Source organism: Corvus brachyrhynchos, unplaced genomic scaffold, assembly GCF_000691975.1.
Source record: "Corvus brachyrhynchos isolate BGI_N302 unplaced genomic scaffold, ASM69197v1 scaffold114, whole genome shotgun sequence".
Taxonomy (NCBI): Eukaryota; Metazoa; Chordata; class Aves; order Passeriformes; family Corvidae; genus Corvus; species Corvus brachyrhynchos.
Window position 1 is genome coordinate 7117745 of NW_008238337.1, and position 13619 is coordinate 7131363.

A 13619-nucleotide genomic window follows, 5' to 3' on the forward strand; every position below is an offset into this window, starting at 1 on the left:
GCTGGGGAGTTTGTCTGCATGGACTGACAGCCCAGTGTTCACCACCACTCACTCCTGCAGAGCACAGCTCTTGCTGTGAAATGCTAATTCTAGCCGTGCCATGGGCACAGAGAGAACTTAGGGGGGAGGCAACCCTGAGAAGTAAGGTGTAAGACAGGAGATAAGACCATTAATTCTGAAACCGAAATATTAAATGTTCCATCGCATGGCAGATTTTAAAACTAAACAGAAACTAGAAAGCCAGTGGCAGATCATCTCTGTGTTGCAGAGTTCAGGGCGTCCTTTATCATTCATCTTAAAATTTCCTTTTAAAAACCTGCCCATGACTGACAGATAAAGCTCCATCCAAAGGCAACACTAGAAAAGGCTCTTTCTGTGACTTTTTATTAAGAAAAATGCTCCCTTTTGAAGAAAAATTCACTGGATTAAGGGTGATTAATAAAATGTCCAGAAACCAACTCTCAGAAATGTTATTCTGGAGTCAGGAAAGGAAATGTTAACTCTTTCTGGGCAGAAAATCTGCAGAAGGCAGCTAATGATGGCAGTGCTTGTTGGCGCCCAGGCTGGTGTGCCCCAGCACTGCCTGCAGAGCTGCAGGTGTGTGGCCTGATGACACCTTGGGCACAAATGCAATGCTGGCACATGGGCTGCCTGCAGATGAGCTTTCGTGCCCCATACTGAGCACTCTTCCATGGATACTGTGGGTCCAAGCAACGGCAGGTTAGGCTGGGCAGCAGGATGCTGCTCCCTGTCCACGGGAACACGCGTTGTGGCCAGCACTAAATGCCCCTGCTGCTGGCTGCAGCTTTTCTTTCCGGAGATGGATAAAATCTAATTTGGGAGGAGAGGCAGTTGTTGGAGGCACAGGACAATGACAGCCGCCCAGGAGCATTTCTTTCCACGTTTTGCCCAGGAGGTCTGGCGGGGGTTACCGAGCAGGGTGCAGAGAAGCGTGCAGGGATGCGCGGTGATGCTCAGGGGTGCCCAGAGGTACCCACCCCCCGGGCTCCCCCAAGGCTGCCGTCCCAGGGCTGCTGAAGACCCACATTGCCATCTAGTGCCGCCGGAGCTCAAGGACAACCGGGAGGCATCGCCGCCCCGCTGCTGCGCACAGGTGGCCCCGGGCCGGTCGCTCTGGACCCCGTAACTCCCCTCGCTGCGGAAGCGCAAGGCGGGGCAGTAAATCTTAGGCTGTTCTGCCAAAACTCAGCAAGTCGTGTGCAGCCCTGCCATGGATCCTGCTTTGTCCCACAGATACTGAAGGGCTTAAGAAATGTTCAAATAGCTTTGCTTAAGAGCAAAACATTACAGCTACTAACAAGCTCATCCTAGCATTGGAGCAACTAAAGTAAACTTCAGCAGTGTTTGAAGTACCTAATATTTCTATATTTTCATGGAGCTTTACATGCTGAGGTACCTCTTACCTACTCACCCTCAGCCTGGATACTGCGGCCCTGCTCTGCCCCAGAGCCAAGCAGGGCTGGGTGGGTGCAGGTTTAGTACCCACAGGAGCATCGAGATGCTGTAGAGAACTTTGGTCAGGTAATAATAAATGGTGACAGTTCTGGTGAGAACTGGGGTGTTCACCTGAGTGTCCTGGCCAGGATCCAGCTGGGATAGCTCAGCTCTTCCAGCTGTGGTAGCTCAGCTCTTCCAGCTGTGGTTTGCCGGCAGGGAGAAGGCAAGGGGAGGGAGCAAGGCTGAGCAGGTTGGGTCCTGCCCTGTTCCTGGAGCAGACACTGTGTGTCTGTCCTGGCAGTGCTGCTGCTCCTGTGCTCTCCACCCAGAGGTGAGCACACTGGAGCAGTAAATCTCTACCTCCAAAAGACAAGACTGTAATTACAGTCTTTTCTGTGGCATCTTTCCATGCCAATCACTTTTATAGGCACATACTAAAGGCTTCCCACCATATGAGATTGAACTGTTAAGTGTTGTTACGAGTGTTACAAGAACACCTAGAAGCCTCAGGTGAGACAAGGGTTGCAGTGTGCTCAGTAGAGTATGCATGTTTGTTAAAACTCAAGTCTTGTCTGTGCAGAGCTGGCAATCTGATTGGGACGGGACAATCAGAGGAGTGAACACAGCACAGTGATTTGTTGCACATCATAAAACAGTTCAGTAGCTGACCCAGGACTCCCAAGTTTCATCTTGCCAGCCAGTCTTTTCAGTTAAATGTTGTACATGGTGGAGTTTGTTTATTTTTCAGACTGTGGTTGTGCCCTTGTAACAGAGGACTCCCAGAAAAAACCAGCTCCTTCCTGGTTTTATGGATTCAATACTAGAGGAGAGACCCTACTCACTTGCCTTCCCTTCTCATGCCGTAACTGGGAACTCTGAGCACCACTTGGCAAAGGCAAAGAGATGTGGCACACTCAGCTGGAAGGACTCCTTAGTGGATCCTGAAAATTGTACCAAGCAACTTCATGACACAGTGCAGTTACTACACTTGACCAGTGAAGTGACAATCTATGACTGTTGGGGTCTCCCCCCCTGCCATGGAGCCCTGGGAGAGGGGCCCTGGCGGGGAGGCACGGGGTTTCCCTGGCCCTGGTCAGCCTCATTCCCCATTGGTTGGTTTGTGTTCCCCGGTGTGGCCAAGGACCCGGGGGTCCTGTGACTGCAGAGTTCCTGAGCAGAGCGGCTGGAGAAATAAACATCTCTGAAACATCTACCACGAATCTGTCCATATATACTTCTTTTCCATGGGACTCCTGGTTTGATATATGCATGTTGCAGTATCCCCACTGCACTATATGACCAGCAAGAGCTCGTGGCTTTTCAGCAATGTAGGCACAACTGAGCTTTGCCATGGCAAAGATGAGGTGCAGGGCAAGGTCAGCCTGCTCTTGTCCCAGGAAGGGTGGCTGGAAGGGGTAAAGCTTGAGGGAAAGCGTTCTCCTTGCATACCTTGGTCTTCTGTCAAGAAACCTCATAGAGAAAAAGCCACTCAGAAGCATCTCCTGGTTGTGATCAGTTACTCAGCCCTCACTCGAGCATATGTGCTCTGAGGGTCACTCATCCGGCAATGGGGAGAAAACAGGACTGCTTTGGCAGCTGAAAGTTTGCAGGTGTTCAGAAGATTGGAAGAGGGGGCTTAAACTCTTTCCACATTTTGCCTAGGTCTTACAGGTGTTACAGCCGGGAGGCAGAGCGTGCAGGGATGCACAGTGATGCTCAGGACAGTCCAGGGGTACCCACCCCCCTTAAGTGACTGCTCCCAGGAAGGACATCACCTACTGAAGCCCTGAAAGCAAAACATCCTTTTATGGAGACAAGCAAACTTTTAGAAATCCAGTCACTGTAAAATCTTTCACCCTTAATATCAATTTTTCAGTGAAATCTGTTTATTCTAGGCCTGCTGTGTCATAACAGATCCAAAAGCTGCATTTTCTCTTGGAAAGAGACAAGGTTTTGTTTAAAAACATTAACTTTTCATGACATTCAATCTCAATGTCTATACAAGCTTTTAAAATCTGGCTCTCTGGTACAGATGAAGGAACAGCTTCTTCCTCAGTGTAATTCTGCCTAAGCCCATGCATTTACAAGGGGGGGTGATTTTGTCCATAAGGTTTGTGATTCTCAGGCAGAGGCTTATTGACAGGCACTGTGCTGAAGATATTTACATTCAGCAAGGCTCATAAGCCACTGAACATCTGTTCTCTCGTTAGCAGCCTCCTCAGCATTTGCCCTGTAGGCAATAATCTACAGGACAAGTTTCCCAGCACCTCAACCACTGTAGGATAATTCTTTAACTAAATGGAAAGCAAAGCCCAAGGCCCTGGGAATTCGCTTTTGTACAATAATCTTTTGTGTGCATACAGTGGAAACCAGAGGATTATGGAGTCAAATCATGAGAATTCAGGTCAAGTGAGATTTGGAGGGGGGAGGAGAAGATGACAGAAGCACCAGTGGGAAGGTAGTGATCCCAGGGGAAGTAACGTGACGCTTGCAGATAAGCCTGTTCTGCTGTCATGGTTTAATTTTACACATCAGTATTAAAATTTCTGAGCATTGCCGTACATCAACTCTCCTTTGCTACATGAGGTCCTTTTGTGTTGTTTTTTTTCTCCTCTAGCAGCTGTGTTATTTTGGAGTATGCCTATGTCTGAGTTATTTTCTTGTGCTGTGCCTCCATTTTCTACCTCTTTATTATTTTTTTCAATCTGAGAATTTGTGTGTTTAAATCTCCTTTCTCCATTCAGCTCCCTGTTATTTTTCTCATTCTTGCACACTTAGCCTAGATCAAGGGTTTCAGAGATCTCTAGATATACAAAGCAATTCATTTATCTCCCCTGGACATTTGCTTAATGGAAGGAAGGAAATGTCATTAAAGAAAAGCACTATGAAAAATGTGATGCTGCTTTTTCTCTTTCTGGCAAGGGATTGATGTGGATGTCCAGACCAACACCCAGAAACTCTATTCAAATGCTTGTTTCCTCTTCCCACAATGCAGAAAGATCCAGCTGAATCCAATCATATGTTTAATGTGCTCTTGGCTGGTTTACACTGCTAAGCTGATGGGAGGATGTGCCGTTGGGCAGTGACTGCTGAGAAAACAGTGAAATAGAGGGTGTTAAATCAGACATTGGTGTAAGCAAAGGAGAAAACAGCATCAAGGAAAATTCACAAGACTTCTACAAAACTGAAGAGCTGTACAGCTCATCTGAACATGAGGATTTCCCCTACCTTTATAAGAAGATAGGAAATACGGCAGAAAGGTGATATTCCACCTGTGGCCTAAAATCCTGTCTCAATTGCCATGTGCAAGACGTGGAGCGAAATACCTCCTCTATTGCCTTTGTGAAGTAAAACATGCTGAGCAAGGCACTGCAAAAAGCAGCTTTACTTTCTGCTCTGCAGCGGTGGTGGTAGCAAAATTTTGAGTCTCTAGGTATTTGGAACCATGAATGTGCTGCAGATTGGGAAATACAGGGGGAAGAGGGTTTGGTTGGTTTTTGTGTTGATTTTCTTGGGGTTTTTTGGTTGCTTCTTATGTTTTGTGGGGGTTTTCTGTTTTTTTGGGGTTTTGTATTGTTTTTAGTGGGTTTTTTGTTTTGTTGTTTGCTGTTTTGGGTTTTTTGTTTGTTTTGGTTGGTTGGTTGGTTTTGGGGTTTTTTGGTTTGGTTTCTTTTGGTCACAGCATTTTCACACTTCCAGGAAAAGAGTAAATGAACCTGCCTGGATGGGATAGAACTAAGGTTGTCCAAAGAATTGTAATTCAGTCTTTCTCTGTGTTACGAAAGTCCTGAGCTGTGTGCCTACACAATTTTCCTTAACACCTCTGAGGTATTCTGTGCTCTTGCTCTTTTTTCTTTGTGTCCCATTTTTAGTTGTTTAATTCATATGATCCAGATGAGCACAGACTGCATGCTGAGCCAGGGAGGGAGGCAGGAGGGATAATAGAAGTCTTTGTGGGGAGTAACCCACAGTTTGGATGTCATATTTAAAAAGTGCGGTACAGAGTACAGATGTTATGGGTTGTATTAGCTTGGTCTGCAGGGAATGACATCCTGTATTGGATGAAATGGTTTGACCTCTTCTATTGAAATGCTAATGTTTGACCATTTCCTCCAGCAAAGTGAGTCTCATTATTTCTCATTGTAGCCTACATTTACCCTTCCTCCACTCTGCGCCACCCTGACCCCAGAGTTTCTGCTTTTCCAATATGCACTTAAAATTTGTCTGCTATGTGATCGTTTTATGAGGTGATATCATGAAGCATAAGTATGTGTTCCAGCTGTGTTAGTGACCCTGCCTATAAACCAGGAAGGTTGGCTAAGCACTCTCTTGCCCTCTTGCTTAATGTGACTCATGACAAGAAGATGCAATGATCCAGGCTGGAAAAGTGAAAGAGAGCGAAAAATCCAGATTAGACCCTGGAAAAAGGGAACTCTAAGTGAAACTGACTTTTTATCTCTTTGTGTCTTCATGTTGACACTACATTAGGAAGGCTGACATCAGATATCTCCAGAGGCCCAAATCCAATTTTGAATCAAATGTAAGACCAGCTTGTAAAGGCCAAGAATGAATTGGTTCTGCCAGAAGAAAAATTAGCACAGAAACAAGCTTATTTCCAGAGAATCTACTGAAATAATGACATGATGCCTTAATAGGGATTGTGCTTGTTTGATTTTTTTTTTCAAATTAGTGAAAGTTCACCCTTTGAGTCTATATAAGGAGCACATCCATCTCTGAATTTGTTGCATGCAGTAATCGGTAGTCAAGATTACTTAGCATTGAGACAGGCTGCCCTTTTTATTCTCTGTGTCTGTTTTAACACTAATCCCTGAACAAATACTTAGAAAGGCAAAACAGACATGTGCCTGCTGTTTGCTTCCACTTACATCTGTGAGAAGCTGCAGAGATTTTGTGCTGCTTAGCTGTCATGCCATTTCTTAGTGCCAAGTTCTCATATTGCTGCAGTTCTAGGCCATTTGCTGTTGCGGGAGAAGATTTAGGTCAGTGGTTTTTCAACCTTTTTTGATTTGTGGACCCCTAAAAAACTTCCAGCAGTAGTGCAGACTCCTTTAGGGATTTCACATATGTCAATTGCTGTCTGGCACACGTGAATTTTCTTTTTCTCAATCACTTTTTGCAGACTCTTTAGAAGTTTTTCATGGGCTTGCCAGGCTCTGTAGACGATAAACTGCAAACCAATGATTTAGGTGAGCTCTTGAACTGTTGCTTCTCCACACACACACTGCTGTAGAAGATGAGAATGCCATAAAATGAGTAACAAGACCAGTGTTTTGGGACTGTGACATCCACTACTTTACAGTCTGTCAAACCTGAATGCAGGGTGTTTAAGTAGCCAGGGTTCCCATATGAAAAACCACATGGTGATGGTGTGCCAACACCCTCGTTGTCCCATGCTCTCCGTGGCTTTGGATGCTGAGCTATGGGTGTTTCAACAACCCCATAAATCATAGCCAGTTGCCTCCAGAGTTAGCTAGCAGATAATATATGTTTTTTGGCTTCTCAAAGCCTACCCCAAATAACGGTCTACAATATGATTTCTTTAGACTGAGACCAGGCTTAGGAGGAAATGTGGGAAAATGGAACAAAGAGGTGATACAGACTGGCAATGTGGCAGGTAAGAGGTGAACTTTGAGTCCTAAAAGTTAATTAAAATGATAGGCTGGATAGACTTGGGTCAAAACAGGAAAATTAATAGAATAGTTTTTCCTTGCTGCACCAAAGAATGGTGAATCAAAGGAGGGTTGTAAATAGAAAGTGATTTGGTCAAAGCAGGCCACTGGCCAGGAAAAGGAATGGGGCAAAACACCAAATGATAAAAACAGAGAAAATAATGCAGCAGTGAAGATACAAAGCAAAGAGAACCTAGCTAAGGGTTCCAGCTTCATGGATGGAGAGAAAACATGTATCTGGCTTGGTTTACAGAAAGAAATTATAAATGTGGACATTTTTTGACCAGGAGTGCCAAGGACAAGGTTGAAGTTGAAGATGATGTCTTGACCTGCATTTCCTCTTCTTCTCCTTTACTTGGCCTCTGTTGTAAACCTACTGTTCTCTAGCCTAACACTGATCTCAAGGTCACTGTTTTCATTCTGCTCTTATCCCTCCCACCAAGAGGTTTATAGAGCTTGGTGTTCTTTATAATGAAAGTATAGTGCCCATCAGCCAATACTTCCAGATTTTCAATTTTCTTTTTGGCCTCCTAAGGCTTTTATATGAAACCTTCCATCTCACTGTCCATCAGAACTACTGCTCCTGAATTATGGCCGATTTCCTCTTAATATCCACAGCAGGGATTTTTAAGAAACCAAATAACAAATGAAAAATGTTGCCACATCCCCCAGGGTTGACTCCCTGCCAATAATAAGCCAGACAAGATGTTATGGGACCTCTTGTTTCTGCACAGGACATAGAAGACAGACCCTTCCCTTTCTCAGGGGACAGTTCACCAGTAAACCAGGTTAGTGTCCAAGCCTGCATCTACAAAGGTAATGCAAAACAAAAATATTGATGTGTCTCTAGAATATGGCATTGAGAGAAAGTGAGGAATAAAGTAAAATGTTCCATTAATCCCAGTGTCTAGTCTGAAGATCATGCAATTTAGGGCACGTTATCATTTACAAAAGCAATTACTAGACTTCCAGGTATGCACTGGAAGTGATTTCTAAATCTTATCTGTTGTCTCTGGTTCAGTGCCTACAGCAGAAAACCCTACACGGTCACAGAAATCACTCCAAGCACTCAAGGTTTTGGTTCATGAATTCACTGTGCTTCCACAGCAATTCAAAGTCTAGACAAGTGATCGTATTTTTAGCTGATGCAAAGCTGCCGATCAGTGACTGTACTGGAGTTCCACTGTTACATGCAGCTGAGAATTGAGTGAGGTGATTTTTTGGAACAATGAGCATCTCTTCTGCATCTCAATAGGGTGTTAACTGACAGCCCTGGGTCCAAGACCACTCTAATAATGGATTAATATGATGTTCAGTGTCTTCTTTCATTCTGACAGTGTTCACACTCATATGATATTATGGATTAATTATGTTGGTTTTCACTGCTAGCGTTGACTGTTGTTGCTAATCTCAAAGTAAGAAAAGTAAATTTGCAGCACTACAAGTTAAGTATATTTATATATAAATTTATATATAAATTTATATAAAAAAATAAGTATAATTAAAGATTTTGTCTTTTAGCATTGGAGTCTCACAGAAATTTTCTCCTTAAATAATTACCCAGCAGAGATTTTACTGTCAAGTAGAAGATAACCAGGCACTCTTTCAGTAATATTAATGCAGGACCCAGAATGGCTTGACTGTGTGATTATTTTAGCTGCTGTGTAGATAAAAGAAAAACATGAGCAGTGAAATGTTGAAAAGGTTTTGATATTATGATATGATTTCTCAACAATTTTCTTTTTTTCTTGCTCCTTTGTCTGGAAATAGTGATTAGATCAATTTCCCTAAGAATAAAGGGAAATTTGTTCAAGGCAAATTTTGTGTTTTAAGTGATAGATCTCTATTTTCTAGTCGCTTGTTCAAGGCGAATTTTGTGTTTTAAGTGATAGATCTCTATTTTCTGAGCCAGTGAAACTTCTCCTCTTCTCTAATGACATTTACAGACATCCTACTCATAGCTGACATTCCCTGCAGACCTACAGAAAACCTGATGACACTCCTGACCATGTTTTCTCCAGCTTTTCTGTGTCATTTTAGTTCTTGTGTCCAGGTTTCTGTCCTTATTCATAAGCTGGTTGAAGCTACATACAGCTGTCACTGCATTTATTAATTCTTCCCTCCCCTAGGTCTCTTTTTTCAAAGGCTGAGATGGGTGTATTTCTCCACTCAGCCACTCTTAAAGCTCTTTTCTGAGGGATGTGTCCTATCTGAATGTGGCAGAGAATGTGTGTGACATTAATTGTAGGAGCAGTCAGCAGTTTCCGACTTCAAGAGAGTTTTACAAGTGAACAGCTGAAAAATTTCACTCTGGACACTGGAGCCTTTGGCTCAGACTGGAGGGGTGCACCACTCACAAGGTACTTTGAAATGTGCAGGATGGACAGTTCTGTCCTTGGTGTGGATAATTCACACATTTTTACTTTCCAGTGGTGTTAATCTGGCACCCCCTGGAGGAAGTATGTTTCAAAACACTCAAAGGAAAGAAATAGTTTAAAAATCCCCTTTGATGAAATCAATTCTTTAACCAGACCGTAAATTTTCCCAATTTTCTATGGATTCTTTGCCGAAATACTAATGTAATTTTTCTGTAGGCAGTTTTTCATCCTGAGATAATACATGCAATTTTTTTCTTCCTTAGACTAAACATGTCAATCTCAGACTTACTGGGGAAGTGCTGGAGGATTTCTCAAACATCATGAATTGTGTGATCAAAAAGAAAACTTGGACTGTCACCTATGAATGACAAGAAGAACCATTAACGAGGTCTGTTTGAATCTGGTCCAAGAAAAGTGAGAATCAGTGTATGTCCATATGCTCATGGCTAGGGTGGGCTTGTGTCAGGTAAGATGGGGGAAGACTTTACTGTAGGTCTGTGCCTAGAACTACAAAAAACCTCAAACCCATGTCTTGGATAACCTAAGGCTATTAGGAATAGTTCCATTTTTCTAATCAAGTGCTTTTTTTATTAGACAGAAGAGACCATCTACTGGGGTTTGCAAGCTACCTACAGAGTTTGATGTTTGGAAACTAAAAAGTGCCAAAGGCAAGAATTTGAACTGCTTTCCCCCACCAGCCTGCAAGGAAAGAAGGATGTAAATAATGCCAAAAGGTGTATTTATACTGCTTTAAAATTCCATTTGAATGTAACAAAATAGTTAGCTGTAGCAATTTCTAAAAAGAAATGTCAATAAGGTTTCTTTAAAATTATTATTATTATTATTATTGTTATTATTATTATTATGTCTCTTTGGGAAATACCTGGCTGCATTTACAAAGTGGTTTCAAAGACAACTGGGAATGTTGTCAATCAGTGCTGCATCCAGTGAAGCTCACTGGGGAAGTGTGAACAATAATTGCATTATTTTTGATCTCTGTTTGCCAGCTGGGCATAGAGCAGACCCTCCCCATCGCTCCTTCTCTCCCAGCAACAAAGCTCAGCCGTGGTCCCTGCTGAGAGGATCTTCTCCTTGGGAACTGCACTGCTTCATTAACTCCCCTGTGTATGATTTTGGTGTGTTGGTTTTGTTTGTTTTCCTGGAAGGTCCTCAGAATTTCCCAGGGAGTCCTTCCTTTGGAGGTACTTGAACCCATTGCTGCTTGACCTTGTAACTCATGGGTAATTCCATGCTGGTTTTCCCTAGTCTGAAAGGGTTCCAAGCACTAGCAGAGGTCAGTAATGCATGTCTGGATTAACAGCATAAGAAAAAGGACATAAGTGACACTTTTCTTTTTTCCTTTTCATGTGATGTCTCTGGCCACCTTCCTTTCTCTGCCACATTATAAGGAAGAAATCTGGGGCTGGCTGCCTGACTTGAAAAACTCTTCATGTTAATAGTGTATTCTCACCTACAGCATAGCAGGAACACAGATTATCTGCAGGACCGGGCTATCAGTATTTGGAGGAATGCTTGAGTAAAAGCATTGGTATGTTTTCTTTTGCACTACAAAACTGTTTTTTCCTTACCCACAGACAAGCAGCCAGCAGTTGGAAACCACAGCTGAAGATGGCTGTGGGATAACATTACTCTTGCTGGCTTAGGATGATTTAAAATACTTTATTTTCCATGCAGAACACACAGTTATTAGTTTAATCATGAAACATGTTTTCCAAGTTGCTTTTGCCAGGTCTGATATTAAGAATTTAATATTGCTTTCTCCAGAGGTGAAAAAAAATGGAGGAGAAAATTAAATAACACCAGTCTTTCTGAATGTCTTCTGTAACAGGGTGATAGAGAGCTTCAAACATTAATGCAATACAAATGCATTTGAACATTTACAGTAGGATTTGAGTAGCTGCCTTCAGGTCCTTTTCAACTGAACTGATTTTTATATTGTACTTTGTAAGGTTGTCCTAAATTTCTTTTGCTAGAACCAGTATCAGAGGTGACAGTTTCTAGCTTGTACCCATTGATCCACCACAGGGTATTTTCAAACTGCTGGTACGTGTATCAGTAAAAAAAAGTACTGTGAGGGAAAAAATAAGTAATATTTGTAGCTTCTTTTTCTCCTGACATATGTATACCTACACAGTTCAGAGCCTGAAAACAAATTCCATCTAGAATGAGCTGGAGTCTAGAAACAAAGAAGAGGGGGAGGTACAAAGAAACCTTAATTGAGGGAACAGATGGGAAAGGTGGTCTCTAGAAAGAGATCCTGTCCATTCTGCCCAGCTCAGGAGGGTGACAAGTACAAAATGGGCCTGTTGAGAGATGGATTACTTGGAATGTGGCATAAAACTACCCCGAGCTGGGGGGGGAAGTGTTGTGAGTGTACATGGAGAGCAGTTACAGCAGTCAACAGCAGATCAGTACACCTCTAATTATTATTTGTCTGGCTGGCTAAGCAGTGCAGCATTTAAAACCTAATTTGTTGTATAATTTAATTTTAATTGAGTCTCCTATACACACAGGACTCGTTAAGCTAGCTGTATGTTTTACTTGCTGTCTTTTTACATGGATACTATGGGAGAACTGCAGGAGCTGAACCAATCGTTTGCTTGCTCTGTGCTATCACCGAGGTGCAGTAATTCCTTGGTATGATTGCAGAGGGATCTCTTGGCAGGAATATTTGGAAAATACGTTTTCTCAATGCCACAATATAACAAAACAACTTCCTCCCACAGCTAATGCTACAGTTTACACAAAAGATTTGGTTGTTGGGCTGTTAGTTGCATCTCCCATGTGCTGGTATTTTCCTCTGCCACTCAGAGATAACAATTACCAGTCACTGTGAGCAGTAATAAAAATGAAGCACCATGACAATGCTTTTGAGTGATTGCAACTTCCATGGATGTGCCTCTCTTCAAATGTATAAAAGGTTTTATTCCTCAGTCAGGACAAAGTTGAAAGCAAGCAGGGTATTTTACAGACAAATCCTTTTGGAGGAATGTAGACATTCAGGTCTCAAAGAACCATTTTTCATAGTATTATTACTGAGGAAAGAGTTATAGACTAAGGTCAATAACACAAAGCTCTTAAGTAAGTGCATCAATTTTGACTCATGTGTGCTTATATTTTTTTCCTCACCTGGGGCTCATGTGATTGGGACTATGGAGCAATACTGTGTTAGGTATCAGTTAAAACTGCAGATCCAAACACTGCTGTATTTGAATACTTTTCCTTCTATCAATGTCCCCGTCCAGCTGTCTTGCACAGGCTGGTGTTACTGTGAGATTTCTGTGGCATTTGCAGGGCTTCCAGGAAAGGTAAAAAAGCAGAACCTGAGAGCTCAAGCCTGTGAACCAAGTGGGAGTATCAATGCCAAGAATTGCAAGTGGTTTTGTTTTTAGTGTTTTGTTTCCATTTTTGTATCTTCTCATTTAATCCACACTTCAGAATCATTCAAGTAAAGGGGGAAAAAAAGGTTCACTGCCTCCGTACATGTTTGATGACTAATTTAAGGAGCAGGGACATCCAGGATAGCTCAGCTTCTCCTCCGTCTGTTTTGATGAACATAAAACTATTCTGAGTCCTTCAGATGAATACGATAAAGGAACCCATCACTAGAAGGTTGCTAATGATGTTGTGCAAAAGGACCACAATTCGTTTGGCTGAGAAGCCACTTTATACGGGGTGCTAATTGGTCTAAAAACATTATGGTGCACGTGATACAAACGTCCCAGGAAAACGAAACGAAACCAATATAACCAAGCAGATCAACAGGCGGATAGTGGTGATAGCGTTTTACACGGAGCGGGAATGGACCACCAAATGGAGGACATTGAAAGGAGGTGGTCGATGCGACAACAAAGAGCCAAGTGACGATTCTGAAGGTTCAGAAAGCTCTGTCGCCTGCTCTTGTCCCCGATAATGCCAGGTTTGGGTTTGTAAGAGTCTCCTGAGCAAAACCGGGTCACTCCGCCCGTGACCGCCCCCCCTTCCCGGGCGCTGATCCTGCCTCAGTCCGAGCTTGCTTTTTAAAGCCTGGCCCTGGACCAGCACGTATGCCCTTTATTTAGCCGCTGCTGGC